This window comes from Chenopodium album, chromosome 12 (genome assembly GCF_948465745.1).
Source record: "Chenopodium album chromosome 12, dcCheAlbu1.1, whole genome shotgun sequence".
NCBI lineage: Eukaryota > Viridiplantae > Streptophyta > Magnoliopsida > Caryophyllales > Amaranthaceae > Chenopodium > Chenopodium album.
Window position 1 is genome coordinate 33,720,806 of NC_137845.1, and position 19,868 is coordinate 33,740,673.

Sequence of the window (19,868 nt, forward strand, 5' to 3'; positions counted from 1 at the left end):
CGAGCCATTTCCTGAAGTGATCATAAGTGAGGCTGACCGTGGAGAGATCAAGGCTTTGCACAATGATCCCATGGTCTTTGTCATGAAGATAGCAAATTTGAAGGTGGGACGAATATTGATTGATATGGGCAGTTCGGCCGACATCATCAGCCTGTCCGCCCTAAGAAATTTAAGCTTCCCAGAAGATGCTCTCCAGGACATCACTCACCCCTTGGTAGGATTTGGGGGGAATGTCATTCGTCCCGTCGGACGGATTGATCTTCCAATCCGTTTTGGGCAGAAGGGAGAAGGGAGAGACATGGTCGTCCGTTTCCTTGTTGTTAAAGAGCTGACTGGGTACAACGTCATCCTTGGCCGCCCCACTCTGAATGCAGCAAAGGCGGTCATGGTGCCTCACTTAATGTTGTTGAAGTTTGAAAGGTCGGACGGAAAAATTGGAACAATTCAAGGAGGCCATAAAATGGCTAAGGAATGTAATCAGCTGGCCGTGAAGCCAACAGCGCGCGGCCCAAAACTGTCCGAGCCAAAGGAAGAAGGAACCTCACTCCCAGCATACCAGGTCGGCTAGAAGCGTAAGGCGATCAGAGCAGAATAAGCCTAGCAATTAATGACTGTCGGTCGGCCAGATGAGTTGAGGCCCCAGCCGGCCGGCAGCCACCAAGATATAGTGCTTGACTCCAACCACCCAGAACGGACAGTTAGTGTTGGCACTATAGCTTTGGGATTGCTTGGGGATGAGTTAGTTCAGCTGTTAAGAGAATTCAAAGATGTGTTTGCATTTGAAGTTGGTGAAATGCCAGGGATAAGTCCTGATCTGGCCGTGCACAAGTTGGCCGTGAATCCTGTGATAAAGCCTGTCTGCTAGAAAAAGAGGAATCATGGAGAAGAGAGGAATCAGGCGGCCGCAGCAGAGGTGAAAAAGCTGCTGGACGCCGGTTTCATTCGGCAATGCTTCTACCCAGATTGGGTGGCCAATATAGTTCTTGTGAAAAAGCCGAATGGGACTTGGAGAATGTGCGTGGACTACACGGACTTGAACAAGGCGTGTCCTAAGGATAGCTTCCCCTTGCCTAAGATCGACCGTTTGGTTGACTCTACGGCCGGACACGCCCTAATGAGTTTTATGGACGTATACTCCGGATTCCACCGAATTCCTTTGTGGGAAGAAGATCAAGAAAAGACAGCGTTTGTGACCGAGCAGGGGTTGTACTGTTACAAAGTCATGCCATTCGGCCTCAAGAATGCCCCTGCCACATTTCAAAGGCTTGTTAACACAGTCTTTAGAGACCAGCTCGGCCGGAACATGGAGGCGTACATTGATGACATGATTGTCAAGTCAAAAGAGCCGGCCGACCATCTCAAGGATCTATGAGAAACGTTCACCGAACTCAGGCGGCATAAGATGATGTTGAATCCAAAGAAATGTGTATTTGGTGTTGAGTCCGGCAAGTTTCTCGGATTTTTGATTGATCAACGTGGAATTGAGGCCAACCTTGAAAAAATTCAAGCCGTCCTTGACATGAAGTCTCCAAGAACAATTAAGGAGGTGCAAAGACTGACCGGCTGTTTAGCAGCCCTTGGAAGATTTTAGTCAAGGTCAGGGGATAAGTGCCGTTACTTTTTTCAAACCATTAAGAAGAAAACCATGTTCGAGTGCACAGAGGAGGCCGAGGAAGCATTCGTACAGTTGAAAAGTCACTTGCATACATTGCCTCGCCTCGTCAGTCCGCTCAAGAATGAGAAGCTATATATCTATCTTGCCATCTCTGAACATTCTCTAAGTGTCGTCCTTCTTGCTGAGAGGGACGACCATCAGGTCCCGGTGTATTTTATCAGCCATGTACTTCACAATGCTGAGCTTAAGTACCCCCCAATCAAAAAATTTGGCCTGGCCTTGTATATGGCATCAAAGAAGCTGCGGCCGTACTTTTTGGCACATTCAATTGTGGTTTACACAGACCAACCTTTGAAGAAGTTGTTCTCAACGTTAGAAGCAAGTGGCCGCATGCTTAAGTGGGCTTTGGAACTCAGGGGCTTTAACCTTGTGTTTGAACCAAGAAAGGCAATCAAGGGGCAAGCTTTTGCGGATTTCTTGGCTGAAATGGCACGGCCTGATCTTCAGCCGGCCGGGGACCAAGTCTGGAAAGTGTTTGTGGATGGTAGTGCAACAGCGACCGGCTGTGGTGCTGGTGTTATATGTGAATCTCCTAAAGGAGACAAATATGAGTATGTGTTGAGATTTTAGTTCCAAGCGTCAAACAATGAAGCTGAGTACAAAGCATTATTGGCCGGCCTAAGGATGTGTAAAGCGGCCGGGCCAACCAAAGTTGAAGTGTGCTCGGACTCCCGGCTAATAGTCCACCAAGTTAATGGTGGCTTCGAAGCTAGGGAGCCGACCATGATGAAGTACATGCAGCTAGTGAAGGATGAGGCCGAGTGCCTAGAACATTTCTCTCTCAGACAAGTTCCTCGATCAGAAAATCATCAAGCGGACGCGCTCTCCAAATTGGCTTCCTCGGCATCATGTGATACTCCAAGATCAGTGTTTTGGGAAGTAAAGGAGAAAAGGAGTATTAATGCCGAGCCCGTTAAGATAATAGATAGAAGTTCAACCTGGATGGACGGGATTATTTCCTATCTAAGGGATGGAATACTTCCGGACGACCCAAAAGAGAGTTGGCTAATGAAGAGGAGAGCGGCCTGGTTCGAGATGAAGGATGGGGAGCTATTCAAAAAAGCTTTTGTGAAGCCTTATCTTAAATGTATAACTCCTGAAAGAGGGCATGATGTGTTGGACGACCTCCATCAGGGGCATTGTGGCTCACATATTGGAGGACGAGCTTTAGCTGAAAAAGCGACACATTTGGGATATTACTGGCCGAGCTTGAATACGGACGCCATGCAAATGGTGAAAAAATGTGACAAGTGCCAGAGGTTTTCAACCTTTATTCATCGTCCAGCAAATAGCTTATCAGCCATCAGTAGTCCGCTTCCTTTTGCTAAATGGGGCATGGACATTTTGGGGCCGTATACTCCTGCATCCGGCCAGAGACGATATGTACTAGTGGCAGTAAACTACTTCACTAAATGGGTTGAAGCTGAGGTCGTCCGGGGCATCAAATGGACGGATGTGTCCGCCTTCATTTGGAACAGCATAATCACTCGGTATGGGGTACCTCAGTCAATGGTGTTCGACAATGGACCTCAGTTTGAGACGCGCCAACTTAAGGAATGGTTGGGGGACCAACGCATAACTCATTGTTTTGCCTCAGTCGGCCGACCGCAAGCCAATGGCCAAGTTGAGGCCTATAACAAGTTGATTTCAAATGGGATCAAGCGCAAGCTTGAAAAGGCAGGCGACCTATGGGCAGATGAGTTGGTTAATGTGTTATGGTCCATACGAACAACAACAAAGAGTTCAATAGGGGAGACTCCATTCTTTTTGGTCTATGGAGTTGAAGCTGTACTCCCAATTGAAATGTACGAGCCCACTTTGCGGGTAATGCTCTATGATGAATCGGCTAATTGGGAGGCCATGAAGACCGCTCTAGACTTTCTTCCAGAAACTAGGGGCAATGCGGCGCTTAGACATGAAATTTATCGCTTAAGGATGACAAGGGCATATAACCGCCGAGTGTCTAAGCGGCCACTCAAAATGGGGGATCTAGTGTTGAGGAAAATGGAAGTTGTTGGCCGTGCCAATGAGGACAGCAAGTTGACCCCAAACTGGGAGGGGCCGTACCGAATCAGGGAAGAAGTCCGAGACGGCACATATCGCCTTGAAGCAATTGATGGCCGTCAGATCCCACGGACATGGAACACTGACAATCTGAAGAAATATCATGTTTAAGTTTCTCTAAGTACTTAGCCAAAAGCTGTGTATACAGCTAGGTCTATTGACCGAGCCATGTAATCAAAGCCATACGGCCACAACAATGAACTTTTGACAAAATTAATGAAAAGTCAAGCATTGTTGAACTATTTTGCTATTTTACTTATCTTTATTTGCATATTATGATTTGTAATTAAAGGCCGAGTGAAATGACTTACTAAGTTGCTTCCAATATAGCAACACGGCTTATCAGTCTTACTGAGTGGCCGAAGCAACAAGGAAGAAAGATTGCTTCTGATGGAGCAATTCGGCCATGAAAAAAAAAAAAACTGATTCAATTCAGAGAACAATGCGTCCACACCAATTCAAGGCGGACGGTTGAGGCAAGGTATTCTGAACTTGTTTAAAAAGCAAGTATCCTTTACAAATAAGGCAAGGGCATACCTAGGCGTTTAGCCGGCCGAGCCAAGAATCTCTAAGTTGAGATAATACTTGGGATTTCAAGGGTACGTCCGAGCGATAGTTTCAATGGACTACTCGTACAAAGATAGCTGAACGGCCAATTAAATTGATTCGGTGCTTCACCTAGTCCAAGGGCAATCATTACTATGATTTGATTAACTTGCTAGTCATCATACCCTTTAAGGCATAAAAACTACAAAGTTAATCAAACATCTTAGAGAATGGACTAGGCGAACACCGAATAAAGGGGCATACCCCTAGGAACGTACGAAAAACATTCAAAAAGCACAACATTGCAAAAAATTGCTAAGTATGAAACAGAATTAAAGAACCGCTCAACGGGCGGACGAAATCTTCATTAAACTGACCGCGCAAAAGGCGGCCGAAATGTTCACAAGACCGCTCAAACAGGCGGCCTCAAAATAAGAACAAAAAAGAGTACAGAATAAGCTAAGTAAAGTAAAGCTGAAAAAAGAAGAAAAAGCTGGGTAGCTGAGCAGACGGTTGCTGGAGGACCTGAGCTCTACTTAGCCGTATTATCCTTGGCAGGCTCCTCTGCAACCTTGGCGTCTTCGGCCGGAGCGGCATCACCGTCCGCCTCCTCCTCCTCATCTCCCTCTTCCTCGTCCTCTCCAGACTCATGAGAGGTAACTACCAGCTCTGGAGGAGGCTGGCCGGCCTTCTTTACCTCTTCTCTGAGGCAGACATAGTTCAGCCGCTTCTTAAAGCGCTCCTCGTAGTAAGCGGCCTCACCGTCATCAACCATCAGCTCGAAGGCATCGAAGAAGTATGCCCTAAGCCTGTCTTTGGCATTCTGCTCAATGCGGACGATTTCCTCCGCGCTGGGCGGCCGAGGAGCTTTTAGCTGCTCAGCATAGTCCGAAACGGACTTCTTCAAGGCCTCAACCTCGGCCTTCAGCGCGTCCGCTTCGTCCAAAGCAGACTTAAGGTTGGCTTGGGCCAACTTCAGCTCACTCTTCAAGGCCTCAAACGCCTCGCAGCCTAGCCTCCACTTTTCCTTCTCTAGGACGGCCTCGTCCCTTTCAACCCTCAAGGCCTCCCTGGCCAAGGACTCTTGTTCGAGTGCCTTTCCCAGTTTGACCAGGTCCTCTGTTTGCCGCGCCGCCTTGTCGGACAGCGCGGTTATCTGGGTCTCAAAATGCACCCTTTGCACGGCGGCCGTCCCCGTCACCGCATCCTCGGTCTTCCTGATTTCGAGCCAAGCCTGCTTTAGCCGCTCGTTTTCTTTGTCCTTCCAGTCTAGGAAGGCGTTCAGGCGGAGGAAGAGCTGCGGACAAAAGAAGGAAACTTAGTCAAATATAGAAAAATTAGCTAAGTGTTGGAAAGAAAAGGTATAGAGAAAAGGAGATGTACCTCAGCACTACAGTTGAGTATAGGGCCGAGGAAGCCCTCATTGATTCCCCGCAGCTTATCACGCTGCGCTTGGGGAATCGCGCGAACCATGACCTCGCGCATGGCCTTCCTATCCGCGCCAGTCAGTGACTGGCCGGCAGCCTCATTTGCAACTCCTCTGAGATGTCTGCGGATGACTGACAAGAAGAGTTAGCTAAAATTTACAAGTACAAGTAAATCAAAAGGTACAAGAATAAAGAAGAAAGGCTAACCAGTGGAGAAGCTTGGAGGAGAGAGATTGATGGGAGGGGGCGGCAAAGAGGCGTCCCCCTTGTTGTCTAAACGGCCAGCAGTGTCACTGGCCGACTGACTAGCATTTAGCCAATCAGATTTCTTAACTACCTCGACATGCGGAGTCGAGGTGAGGCCGGTCATTTTTTCCGGGGTTAACTTACCCCCATCGTCCAAAGGGATGGACGAATCGTGGACCTGATCAGTAACAGGTTCCACGGGCTTGGAGACCCCGCTTTGTGTCAGCCGGGGCTGTTCTCCTTGAGACTGCATTGTAGCAGTCTGCGACTTTGCCTTCGCCGCGGACTTGGAGGAAGGATTAGTGGCAACCGTCTTCCTTCTCTTCGATGCGTTCGCATCGGGAGTAGAAGAAGCTGGCTGCTTCCTTCTCGCCTTTGGAGTGGAGGACTGTCAAAATACAAGTAAACTTGTTAGAAAAAGGGCACAAAAAAAAATTTCAGTTTCCGTGTAAAAGTGGGAAAGAGCCCTCTTCCAATAGGCCTGAACGGACGAAATGCGTCCGTGCAAACTCGGGAAGCAGGCTCCTCCCAATACAGCAGAACGGACAATGAGAAAAGAAAAACTCAAAAATAAACTAAGTATTTACCTCCTTGATTTGCTCGTACATCTTGAAACGAGCCTTGTAACGGGCAATGTCCACCTCGGACATAGCCACTTCTCCCTTCTATGCCGGGTCAAGCATAGCGTACGCCTCCGCTGCAAAGAGGAAAAAGCAAAGTGTTAGAATATTTTTCTAAAAAACTCTACGTGCGTACAAAAAGTTTATATATCTAAGTGTCCACCTTGGGGCATGTTCTGGTACAGGTCGTACGCAGACATAAAGGTAGTGTCCCTAAGCCAATTGGCGAGAGGAACCCAATGGCGAGGGACACGTTCAGTTTTGTTACCCCGCTTGACCCGATTGACCTTGAAATATTCAAGCTGGTGTTCTTGGCTTGGATGGATGGGCGGCTTGTCAGGCTTGTGATCCCGCGTCCGAGCTGAATGGGATCTGGACGGCACTTATTCATGCGGAGGTTGAACTCCGCATCCTTAGTTTTGATGCGGTAGAAACGGTGCTTCTAGTCCCTCCATTTGCTGACACGGTCGACCACGACCATGTAATCCCTGGTCGCACTCAAGACGAGCCAACCATCCGTATCTTTTTCCAGCCGTGTGAGTGAGTGCATCTCGCAGAAGACCGCAATGTATGGCGTGAAACCCTTGCAGATGCACGTCACCAAGTACCCAAATATGTTTAACCAACTGTTTGGCGTCAGTTGGAAAAGGCCAATGTCATACTCGTCCAGAATTGTCCGGACGAATGGATGAAGAGGGAAGCGAAGGCCTACATCCAAGGCGGCCCTATAAACGCAAAAAGCCCTTTTTCGCGGCTTCTCATCATCCCAGGTAGCCACAGCAATGGCTTTCCTGGGGACTTGTATCTCAAATCCCTCCCCCAAATGGAGGGACTCCTTGTACTCCTCAAATTCTTTCTTCAAGAACTTCAAGGTCGTCTCTCCAACTGTACAGGCGTACGGGTCCCTGAAGTTATCAATGTTGGCGACGTTTTCTTCGGCCGCCACCTCACCTTCGGCCGTCTCACCCACGGCCTCTTTCTCAACTTCTTCTTCTTCCATTTAGTGAGAGGGGGCACTCCCGAATTCTGAAGACAGCACCCTATCCAGGTCTGCTGCCTCGGCCGAGCTTCGGCCTCTTGAGCTGAGTACGCCCGTGGAAGAAGGAACGCCCTCCTCAACTAATGGACGCTTGCCTTTGTCTTTGGCAGCGTCCGCCTCGTTCCCCGAAGAAGGGGCATTGCGAATAGGCAGATCAGACGGTTCCCTGATTGAGATTCCCGTCATAGGTCTGTCCGCCCCGCCTAGTTGGAGCAGAGGTTGAGAGGAAGAGGGGACAGACGAACCAGCAGCGTCCGCCCCAAAATTGGTAGCATGGTCTTTGCAGGCTACCAGCTCGGCCTCATCCATGACTGGGCTGGCAAATTGAGGGAACCTAAGTTCCGGAGCAGGGGTGGACGAGGCGCCTTGAGCTTGTTGGCGTTCCTCGAAAGAAGAAGTGACCTCCACGGCCAAGTGATGAGAGCCAGTGGAGGCGGTCGTTGTTTGCGTGGTGGAGGTAGTCTCCACCTCCATGGTACTTGGGTTATTAGGGTCATAAGGGACCCTAGGGCGAACCAGACTACCGTCTGGGTTCCTGGCCGCATGAAGCTCGCGCGTACGCATTGTTCTTGCCATTGCCTGTGGGGACAGAGAAGAATAAGTGGGGGTGAGTATGTACGCACCAGACATAGACTCACTCCAAGGAGGAGACAACTCTTCTCCGTCCACTCTAGACTCCTCAGTCCCAGGCGAACGGCCGGCCTCATGAGGAGAGTCGGACGAAGCCGAGTATGGATCCAGAATTAAAATAAAAGAAAAAATACAAGTAAAGAAAAGAAAGAAATGTAGACGGCCTACCTTTGTACGTTCTGAAAACTTCAAAGTGTTCTTGGTGTTGTTGAAGATTGACCGGAAAACTCAAAAAATGCCCGGAAAACTCAAACTCACGGCGGCGCTCTTGAAGATTAAAGGAAAAATCACTTTCTCTCACTAGAATGCTGACTTCTCTCTAGAATTCACAATTGGGTAAAGTGTAAAAATGAGAATTCACCTCCCATATTTATAGAATAAACTTATGGGGGAAAAATGGTAAAACCATCTTTCCCGCCTAAACATTCAAACGGTAATTTTTTGAGAAATTACTTGAAGAAAGGGACATAATGACGTTAGGGTTTTGTTAACTTGTGAAAAAATTAGACGGACAATTGACGGCACGTCAAAGTGAGTTGAAGTGAGTTAAGTCACAAATTCAAGAGATTTAAACCTTCAACACTTAGTCTCCAGAACTTAAAAATATCTAAGAGGAAAATGCGTCCGCCCAGTTCCCAGACGTTTAGTCCAAAAGGGAAAGTTCAGACGTACGCAGCATGATGAAAGAACCATAGATTACGCCTGAAATCAAAGAAGCCCAATCCATTTCAAAAATATGTGGACGCTCTGGGTAGTTAGGAGATAAGCTCCTCCCAGAGTATGAGGACGTCCAGTCCAAAATATGCGGACGTCCCGATGGCTAGGAGATAAGCTCCTCCTAGAGTACGAGAGCGTCCAGACTAAAAAGCAAGGATGTTCATTTTAAATGTTGTGGACGCTCTAGGTAGTTAGGAGATAAGCTCCTCACAGAGTATGAGGACGTCCAGTCCAAAATATGCGGACGTCCCGATGAGCTAGGAGATAAGCTCCTCTCAGAGTACGAGAACGTCCAGTACACAATATGGACGTCCAAATGAGCAAGAAGACAAGCTCACTCCAGACTACGAGGACGTCCAGAACAAAATATACGGACGTCCAGGTAGCAAAAAGAGCTTTGAGTCCAAAGTATATGGACGTCCAGGGCAGATGGGAGGTAAACCCAACCCAGAGTACATGGACGTCCAGAATGGAAGATCAGAGGAGGCGGCCAGTAAGTGTACGAGCCACCCCCTCTGAGGGGCAAATGTTTAGAGTAAAAATACCCCAAGTACGTGGCCCAATCTCATAGTGACACGTGGCCCAATAAGAAGGCGACACGTGGCATTATGAGAGGGTGACACGTGTCCTCCTGACAGGGTGACACATGTTAGCTACCTTTAAATACACAATACAACATCAGAAAGAGAAAAAGGCCTTGATTACATCAGGCCCAAATCCCGAGATAAACCTTGAATGCCGTAAAACGGCGCCCCCCATGACACGTGGCGACCCCTGATTGCGCAGCCAATCACGTCACGAAATTCTAGGGTATAAACCCTAGAGGGGCACATGTTCCCACCCCTATAAATACCCCAATCATTTATGATGGTAGGGGTGGATTACGACATAACATAAATATAGAGCATTAAAAAGCTCTAACTTCTCTCTACTTTCTCTCTCTAGCTTTTCCGATTTCCGATCTCTAACTTGATCGACGGAGGCGAATATTCCGATAAACGAAATATTCGTTGTTTTGCAGGTGTCCAAGTCTCATTGTCAGAAGAACGCGACCAGTATCCGAGGAGTTCACAAAAAACCCCGAAACAATAAATATTTAATTTGGTTAGGGTTAGTAGTCCCAACGACCTACATTAACCCGCGATCAAATTTTAGCGCCGTTGCCGGGGACTAAGGCGTTCTTTAATGTGTGTTGATTAGATTAGCTAGGTTCTTGTATACTATTTAATTTTTGTTTTCTTTTCTTTGTACTTTGTAAAAAAAATAAAATAAAATAAAATGGCATGCTTATCTTTTCCTCAATTTGATGATGAACCCTTCTATGATTACTTTGATAGATTAGATGGTTTTCTTAATTCCCATGGGTGTTCTCTTAGTAATGCTTGTAGTATAGCTTATTGGGGCATGAATGAGTAAACTAGGGGAATGGTTGAGAATTTGTATAATGGTAGATTCCATCTTTTGTCTATGCATGATGTTTGGAATTTCTTCACTTGGCTTGCTAGAGATTCTTATGATAGAGAATGTCATGTTTCTTGTTTTGATTCTCAATGTCAAGATTCTTCTAATTTTTGCATGAATTCTCTTGATGCTTCTAATATGCCTTGTGATGATCCAAATATGCATGTTGACCCCTTCCCCTCTTATGCTCATTATGATCAGGTTTGTGCTAATTTTGATGATATGCAATTTGATTTTGAACATGAACCTCAAATCAATAACATTGTTGCCCAAATTCTTTCTCAAATGCAATATCTCACCCAACAACTCCATGAGCTTCAAGAGGAACAAAAATTGAGAGAAGTGAGGCTTGCCCAAGTGATGAGTGCTATGTTTGATTTAGATGGATGTGAGGCACCTCGTTTGGAGTGTGAGAGTGTTTTAGAGGATGATGTGGCCCAAGGGTGTGAAGATGAGGGGAGAATTTCTTGTGATGAGAGGATTTTTAAGGATTTTGATCCTTTTCATTCCCCATTTGAGCTTCAGTGCCATCCTTCCCCTTATTCAACCCATTTGAGAACTACTCTTGGTGAGGATGTGAGTGAGCTATCTTCAATTTTGAATGAGGGAGTTCATGAGGATGATGATGATGAATTTGAGAAACCAAGAGAGATTGAGAGTCCCTTGAGTGATGGTGGTGGAGTCGAGAATGAAGAAAATTTTGATTTTCAAGATTCCAACCCCCTTCCCCATCTTGATGAGTCTACTTTGCATGGTTGTGACCCTTCTATCCATGAGTCTTTGGACTCCTTTAAGGATTTTTCTAGTATATTCATTGAAGAAGTAACAAAGCGTTATAGCCTATTGAGAGAGTTCATTGGCAATGCTTCATGGGAAAGGGATGAGTTTGAGAGAAACCTTTATCCTTTCATGCACGGTTTTGAGACTCTAGGCTTTGAGTTTGTTGAGGGAGTGGTTGTTCATCGGTGTGATAGAGAGGATGATGAGGTTGTTTCTCTTGGAGAGTTTTTGTTTGAGGGAGATGTGAGTCATGAGTGTTCTTTTGAGGATTTTATGATTGATTTTCATGCCCTTATTGGTGATGTGAGGCTTTGTGAGACCTTGTTTCTCCCCCTTCCTCATGTCCCTTTTTCAAGGAAATTTAACCATATCTCCTACTATCCTATGTTCCTCCCCTCTTTTATCAAAAAGCCTATTGAGGACCCTCTCTTCTTTGAAGAACTTCTTCCTTTTCATCCTCCAATTATTGAGGAAATGGGTGATTGTGCCACCCAAAAAGATTTTGAGGAGGTTTTTTCTTTTTATTCTTTTTCTTATTCTTCTTCTTCCTCTTCTTCTTCTTACTTTCTTAATTTTTCTTCTTTTTTTTGGCATCTTCCTCCTTACTTACGTGCAAAAATCTTGTTGCACGTTCTTATTTTGTCATTTGCCTACTTGTTATCCTATGAAATGTGTAGTAGTGCATTTGACAAGCTCTTGTATTCGTTGCAATATTATTTACTAGAGCAGTCTTGCTTGGACGTTAAACAAGCCTGTCTCGGGAAGTAACCCGAGGTTTTTATTGCTTTCATTTTCTTTTCTTTTTTGATTAGATTTTCTCTCATGGAAATGTTTGTGTGCTCCTTGCTAGGTATATGACTTGATATACTCTTATGCAATGGTTTGGATCAGGAATCAAGGAAGTTTAACGCCTATTTTTGCTAGCATATGGAAACCAAGATTCAATTCAAGAGGAAAATCGGCTTTGAAAGGTTAAATTGGTTCATTTGTGGGTATTTACACCCACCAATATCCGACAATATCTTTCCTAGCTCATTCTCTAATGGTTGGTGACTTATGAACATGTGTTAGTTGGTTGGATTGATTTCTTTCTTTTCCCCTCCCATGGATTCTTGGGTTTATGTTTGAGCATGTTGTCTCATTCAAGCTCGGGGGAGGGTATTCTATCATGTTTGGTGGGATGTTGATTCATATATGCCATGCACTTGAGTATATGCATTTCCATGTCTTTTCTTATGTTTCGAAAAATCCAAAAAGATTTTTGTTTACTTTCAAGGTAATTTTGGCAAAATGTGGTTTGTTTTTTCTTGTTTTGGACATTCTATTTTGGGACTTGAATTCTTGAATGTTTATCTTCCTACGTGGTAAATGTGTGCATGGTTCGAGAATGTCATTGGTTGACTCTAGGATATTATATGCTAAGGTAGTCGATTTAAGAACTTTTGGGTTCCATGAAGCCTTAGTTCACGGGAATGTGGTAAGATGGAGTTACTCTCTATAGTGGATTTGATGCCCTTTAGTTGGTAATTGATATATATCCCTTGTGAGCTTCATTTGTTCTAGCCTTCATCACCTTGTTAAGCGACAATTAAGGATCCTTAGCTATGCATGTCTTAATCCTTGTTTTCACCTCTAGCTCCCAAGATTGTGAGCGAGCCGCTCTAGGGGAGGACAAGGGCATTGTTCATTTTCTTTATCTTCTTTTTGTTTTTTTACAAATTTGGTTTTCTATTTTGCATTTGCCTATCTTGCTACCCCTTTGAGCCTATTCCTTTTCTTGATTATGAGCCACATTACAAGCCTTATGACCTTTCGTTTCCCTAACCATTACTTTTGTGAAGCATTTTGGTTTGAGAGTTTGTTTTGTGTTGTGATGGTTTGAATGAAAATGAGAAAGCAATATGCTCTTTTGGACCAAGCAAGAAAGTAAATTGTATATATTGTGTTTAATAAAGCAAATACATTCAAGAAAAAGCCGTCCACAATTAAAAAAGGCAAAGATACCAAATAAAAAATAAACTAAATAAAAAAAAAAGAGAAAAAAGAAAAATCCACAAAAATTAGAAAAGATTCAAAAACAACAAAAACATTTTAGTTGGTTTCGTTATCTTCCCTTGTTTAATCATTGAGGACAATGCTTCGTTCAAGCTCGGGGGAGGGGGGGGGGGGGGGGAACGTTACTTCGTTTTTGTATATATTTTGTGTTGGTGTTGAGTAAGCTTGGGGGAGATGGCATTATTGGTATTTTTGTTTGATGTTTGATGACTTCTTGAGTTTGTTTTTGAGGTTTGATCACCCTTTTGCTTCACTTAGGAAATATCACCAAATTTTTCAAATTTTTACCCTACCTTGACCCCTAGCCTTACGTTACAACCAATAAAAGACCCTTAGACCCTTGAGGGTTGAGTCAATATCGGTGGAGGGAGACAGTTGTCAAGCCTTTGGACAGAGTGTGCATAGCTAAGACGTCAGGATAACCTTCTCAAAGTTTTTCATTTTCTTTATCTTTTTCCGGTTCCTTCGAGGAATCATGAGAAGCTAGCTTAAGGGTTGATTTGAAGCTAGTGGAGAGAACGTGACCCGATTGGTTGAGGCTAGGGTCGATTGAGTCCTCATTAGTTCTATATGCTTAGCACATGTTATGTTTCAATCAACCATTGACATCTTGGAACGTGCATACATTTGTCTATTTAGAAAGGTTTGCATTCATCGATATTTGTTCTTATCTCTTGTCTAAGTATGAACTTGTGTTTTCTTTTTCATTTTTATGTTCCTTTTTCTTTTCTTTTCTTTTTTATTGCCTTGCCTTGGTTATTGTCAAGAGTTGTGCGTTAAGCTCTTAGGAAACCCTCACGAGAGCACACTCGTCCTCTAGGGCGATCTAGGGGTTTAAAGGGCTTGTCATTTGTTGCTAAAATTGACCGTGATTCCTACGAAAGTGAGTTAGTGTACATTCTTGTCTCCTTTAGTGTCTTAGCTTTGCTTGAATAATTCACTCCCTTTCTCTCGTGTTTCGTGTTAATTTGCTCGAGCACGAGCAAAAGATTAGCTTGGGGGAGTTTGATAAGTGACTTTTATGTCACTTTTAGGGTATTTTTATGTTTATTTTTCGGTTTAGTTTCTAAATAATTTCCCCAATTTTACGCTTTATTTCTCTCATTTTCTTATTTTCCTTATTTGATCTTTATTTTGTGTATTTTAGTAGTTTTTAATAGTTTTTAGTTTATTTTTGTAATTTATTTTATAATTCTTAATTTATAATGTTCTTAGTTTAGGTTCTTGTTAATATTTTTCTTCTCGTTTTCCCCTTTTATTTTTAGGTTTGTTTTCTTTATTTTATTTATTTTCATTTAATTTTATTATTTCTTTTAGTTTTAATATTTTATTTTACTTTAATTTATCCTTATTTTATTTTAGTGTAGCATTTTATTTTACTTTGTTTTACTTTATTTAATTCTTTATTTTATTTTATTTTATCTCTTGATAATCCCCTCATGTTTTTGTTGTAGGTCGTGTTTGGTGTTCCGAGTTTGAGTCAAACATCACAAGCTGCTGCCCTTGCTGCCCATGTTGCTGCCACCCTAACCTACACCGCACCTATTCTTAACCTCCACCACACACTCCTCATCATCTCCCCTGCTCCTCCTTTCATCCCAATCAGCCCCAAATCTCATTACCCCTGCTTCACCATTCACCAATTAATCCAACAAAACCAAGCAGCCAACTCCCACACAATAACAAACCCCCTTATCTCACAGCCACCACAACCACCACTTCACTCACCCACCACCCACCAGCGTGGCAGCCGCAAAACAGAGCCACCAACAGCAGCGACATCAACAACACCAGCCACCGCACCTCCCTCCACTCACAATATCATATAACTGCCCGCATTAAAACCAACCCTTCAACCCGCAACATTCCCCAACCACCAAATATGATTTCAGCAGCCTCCCCTGCTCCAATTCGATCAGCAGCAACCACCATCAACAACCGACCATCACACGCAGCTCCTTAATCCCCGAATTCCACCAGCAAACCGACACCATTGCCTCGCCATTCAACCACAAACCGCCGGCAACAACCTCTAACAGTAGCAGCCCACGAATTGCATCCACAAAGCTTTAATTCAGCCCCTATTTCGACACCCTTTAGAGCGGGCAATCTGCTGTATCGAAGCGGCCGCTCTTCTTCTATTCACTTTCTCCAATTTGAGGCAGAATGCAAGAGCGGACACTCCGATTGGGTTGCGCGGCCGCTCCTCATCTCCATTAAAAATCACGTGACTTGCTCGTGAATGCTTAAGCAATCTTCAATCAATGGCTGTCATTTGAGGACGGCTGGAGGTGAGCTTTGAGCCGTTTGATAGTGTTGATTGAAGTTGATGAAGGGCTATGATGTTGATGGTGATGAATTAGAGCAGCCAAGTAAAACGAAGAAGATGAATAGGAGGGGGTGCTGATATTTTATTTTGGGGGAATTCGTGGGTCTTTGTTTTGTTTTTATTTTTTTTTTATTTCTTTTTCCTTTTCCTTTTCTTTCTTTTAATTTTGGTTTGATATTTATTTATTTTAATTAGTTTCATTTCTATTTTATTTTATTTTACCTTGTAATATAAATACCCCTCTTGGGGTTATTTCTCAAAACTTTGAATAGAACAATTATTCACCTTAGTTTTAGTTTAGTTTATTTTATTTTTTTCTCTCTCTTATGTTTGATTAGGAGTTTCTCTCTCTAATTTAGAAGTAGTTTTAGAGAGAGAAATTTTGGATTTTTCATGGGGTTTTAGAGAAGTTGAAGAATCTAATTGTGGATTTTTCTTCTCATCTATTCAATGAGCATTTCTAACTTTCTCTCATCTTTATTGCTTTCCTTTATTTCTTGTTTTTGTTTATTTATTTATTGATTAGAGTTGTTAATTAGTTTAATAGTTTAATTTTAGCATTATTCTGGTTTTATCTTGCATTTCATGTTCTTTTTATCATGTTAGCCTAGATTTTATTCTAGAGATTTGGATGAAGATTATGTTGATGGATTGAATGATTGATTGTGATTTTTATGAAATTGATTCTTGATTATTGTGTATGGATGATGCTTATATGGATTAGAATCTTTCTAGCTAATTGATTCTATGTTCTTAATTGTGCTTTCAATCAATTGTGCGAAAGTGAGTTGTTTGAGAGTTAAATTCTTCCATACCTATGCTAGGCTAGTTGCATGAGAGTGAATTAGTTTAGTAGGATAATTAGCATGCTTAATTGCGCGAGAGTGAGTTGAGTGTGTTGATTGTTCCTAATTGAGGTCATTTTCATCTAATTGCAATGTTGTTGTTGAATGTATTGATGTAATTGGATTCCAATTTCCCTAGTCTTCGTTGTTTGCTCTAAGTAGTGTTTAGATGTTCCTCTCTCTATATCTCGATCATCCTAGTAGTCTAATTAGCATAGATTGATACACTTAGTCTTCATGGTTCGACCCTTTACTTGCCGCTAACTAGTTTAGTGAAGAGTTTAGGTATTATAAATATTTACTTGCCGCTAACTAGTTTAGTGAAGAGTTTAGGTATTACAACCGTGATCAGCGGTAAGAGTCGGCTTCTGTTCTTGCCCATGGTGTGGATTTTGCTGAGACGACACTTGAGCATCGAGTACGGATTTTCATCTTGATCCTTATTTTCGGGACTCTTTCTCATGATTGGAGTTCTCGTGCACTTCTCTGCTACCTGCCTTCTTTGACTAGGACCGCTGAGATAGGCTCCTTTAGTTGGGCTAGTCCGGGGTATGATGATCTACTCTCGTCGATGCGTCATGGCTGTAGGCAACTAAATGATCAGTCTCCTGTTACCGTCTATGGTCTTTGGAGAGTTATAGTGGTGACGATCCTTTTTTATCGTGTTTTGCTTTTACCGGTTTGTCTCATGTACTTAAAGATTTTTCTTATTGCATCTATGGTTCTATGAGTACTTTCTAGGAATAGCCCCTCGACAACGTCGGGGAGCGGTCCACAATTTTCCTATCGGTGCCAGCTAGCGTGATCGGGGTGAGTCTCGAGTGGAGTCAGTACCGAGTCTACGAAGATTGCTGCACCGGGGTACCACCATTATTGGCGTAAGGATCAACTTTATAGTGTATTTCATTCATTTTAATATTATTTCTCGGCATTCAGTGTATTCTTTTATCGTTTTCAAGTCCCAGTCGAGATTTAGTATTGACCTTGGGCTGGCTTGACTGACCTTCCCGAGGCTTTGAAGCTCCTGACGTATCGTACCGTCTTATTTGGTACATCACGTCTTGTCGTGTATCTTGGAGAGCGCGTAGTCCATCAGCACAACGTTGACCGCTTTATAGTGCCATTGCCTCCGCCTACGTTGATGTTGCACTTACGCTTGTTAGAGGTGTTGGTGAACGGAAGAGAGCGCTATCAGTTTTCTTGGTAAGAGCTCGTGCGTATGGATGGAGATTATTCACAATACTTGCTTCCTTACTTGGCTCCTCCACCCCGTCTTCTTAAGGTTTGATTTTTGAGAATTTTTTTGTGGTAGCCCTTGTTTAAACCGTCGAATAACTTGATTATTCGATCATGTTTTAGGTGACTGCTCGTCGTAGGGGGAGGATTGAGATCCCGTCCCAGTCCGTCTGTTACCCGGGGCCGAATGTTATGGTCGAGGATCATATTGCTAATGCACCCGAGGGTTTTAGACAGGCGCAGGAGTCCCTGCCTGAGGAGTTCGACCCGGTAAGGTTTTTGACACAACTTTCACTTTTCTTAATATTGCTTGTTACTGATTTCTTGCTTTCAGGTCACACACTCGAATATGATGGGCATGATGAAGCTAGTTGATGCTCTAAAATATTGCATCATCAAGCTGCGACGCGGTGCGAGTTGTCGGAGCATTTCAGACGATGTTTACGATGTATATTCGCTTGTTTTTTCCATGTTTACTTTTTGTATTATCTTACACCATTAATATCTTCTCATTCTATGTCTGTTAGGAGCGACGGAGGCGACGGAGGTCTCGCTCGTGCTCGAGGCATAGAAGCTCGGACGAGGGGGAGCCTAGTTGTCGCAGACAATCCCCTAGGATTCGTCAGCATTCTCAGACCTAGTGGAAGCATCCTCAATCTTCTCAGCCATTTCAGCAATTTCAGACTCAGTGGCAACAACCTCAGTCTTCTCAGCCATTCCAGCATTTTTAGACCCAGTGGGAGCATCCTTAGTCTTTCCAGCCATTTCAGCCTTCACATCCTGAGTTTAGGGCGATCATTACTCCTGTGGATCAGAGCTTACATTCGGTTCCAGTATTCGGGACGATGCCTCAACTGACGATGCCTACATCTTGGAGTCAGCCTACGCAGTTCACCAGTTAGTCAGGGCCTACCATGACTTTGTCTTTTGCAGGAGTCTCGGGGACTAATAGTGTAGGGAATATTTCAAGAATCCAACACTTGAGCCCCACTGTGATCATACACTTAAGCATGGTGGCGTCCAAAGGGAAGGAAGCTAGAGCAAAAGAGTCGCCATCAAGTTTTAGGAACTTGTAAACCGTTCACAGGGTGAAGGTTACACCCCTTAACGATCCATGAGATCGCCAACTCCAATAGGTCTGAAACCATGACTTGTGTTCGGGGATGAAGGTACAAATCCAACCTAAAAGAGATTAAACCTGCCATAAAAATAGGCCTCTACTTTATTCTACTCGTATTGATGTGCGCTTTCTGACTAACATGCAATCAACAGATTAACCCTAAACTTGTTTATCTATGTTGGTTGAATTTAATGCACAAATAAAGCTATTATTGGCGATCACTTGAATTATAATCATATTAGCCCTAAACAAGATTATTAATTATCTTATTAAGCGTGATTACAAGTACAAATTCCCTTTAAACATGCATAAAAGGCGTGATCAAGAAATAACAGTAAATAATCAATATCAAGCAACATAATAATAATCATCATAATTAAAATAATCATATTAAAAATAAAGCATAATAATAGCAAGATCCTAGGCATGATACTAACAAGATTAATAACAAACCCTAGCATGTTACTAAACAATAAAAATCAAAGCCTTAGCCCTAACATGATACTAACATGCTATTAGGAAAGAAAATATGAAGCATCCTAGAAATCATAATTGATATAAGCAAATCACCCTAAATATCATACAAAGGAAAGCATCCTAACATGATACTAGGAACCAAAATAACAATCTTAACATGATTTCTATATCATAAGACCAATTAAACAATTAAAGTACTTACTTCGATGCCTCGTATCTCTTTCTAATCACAAAATACACGCGTTAGTAAGTTCAAGGAAAAGTATAAAACAAACAATTAAATTAAATAATTGAAAGAGAGATTTGGGACCAAACCCTCAGAAATTATAACCTTTCACGTCTAGGGCGAAGGAAACTTCGAACTTGGCTAGGTGTGTCTAGTGCTAATGTATGAGAAATTTTGAGAGAGGGAAGGTTTAGAAAAAAAAGAGAGAGAAGAAAAGCTTCTAGCTTTAGAGAGAGAAAGAGAGAGATGATTGTAGATGATTAAAACGGAGGTTCAGGACCCTATTTATAAGAAAACAGTCCGAAAATAGGTAGAATTTGATAAGGAATAAAACTCCACTCTGTCGCCGCAAAAACAAACTTGTCGCTTGGCGAC